This window comes from Austrofundulus limnaeus, unplaced genomic scaffold, assembly GCF_001266775.1.
Source record: "Austrofundulus limnaeus strain Quisiro unplaced genomic scaffold, Austrofundulus_limnaeus-1.0 Scaffold644, whole genome shotgun sequence".
NCBI classification, from domain to species: Eukaryota; Metazoa; Chordata; class Actinopteri; order Cyprinodontiformes; family Rivulidae; genus Austrofundulus; species Austrofundulus limnaeus.
In genome coordinates, this window is record NW_013953046.1 from 16,069 (window position 1) to 17,083 (window position 1,015).

Below are 1,015 nucleotides of genomic sequence, written 5' to 3' on the forward strand. Positions count from 1 at the left end.
CTACACAACAATATACTTGTTAAATTACATTTTTCTTCAGATTCTTTTGGACAACCTAAATGTTTTGCAGACAACCAGGTTTGGTCAACAGGTTGCTGGACAACATGAAACATATCCTCATGTCCACCCCTGCATGTTTTTAACTGCTGAGAGGTTTGGACTGCAGACAGTCCTCCTGTTACAAAGACATGTTGTTGTAAAGAGTGCAGCAGTTTAACAGTGACAGTCTGGATGGGAGCATATGTTGTTATAAAATCTGTAAATACATTTCTGAAATAATGGTGCCTTCTCACATGTGGAAGCTGCCCGTGTCGGGACAATAATGCACCTCCATACCAACAGAGAAGGAGGCTTTTGAACTTTTTGCTGATAACAGGACAGATTGTCCCTTTGATCATCATTTATTACAGAGGATGTGACATTCATCCTTTCAAACATATCTTTTATCATTCAGATTTTCACTTTGCCTCAATGTTCTTTAAATAAGAATAGTCCCAGAGGGAGCAGAGCTTGTTTGGATGATGATCCTGTACTCATTTTTAATTGTACTCATTTTTAATTGTACTCATTTTTAATTGTACTCATTTTTAACTGTACTCATTTTTAACTGTACTCATTTTTAATTGTACTCATTTTTAATACACAAACTGTGACTTGAAGTGGTTTTGCCCTCATGCCATGATGACCTGGGTTAGTCTTCAAAACCTGGTGTTTCCAATTCAATTCAATAATACTTTTTATTCTCAAAGGGAAATAAAATGTAGTAACTCACTGTTACAGTTGTTCTGTGACACACATAAGAAAGTACTTTAGGACAAAAGGGTAGTTATGTTTTTACTGCACTCTAAGAAATTACATAAAGACTTACTGAAGAGCAGGGAAACAACTGAAATGTGGGCCGGCAGAGTGGTCAGTGGAGTCGACCTGGAATATTTTAAACAAAGTGTTGGATTTTGATTTAATCAGAAGTATTTAGTTGCTTTAAAATGTCCTATTATTGTTTACTATATAAAAT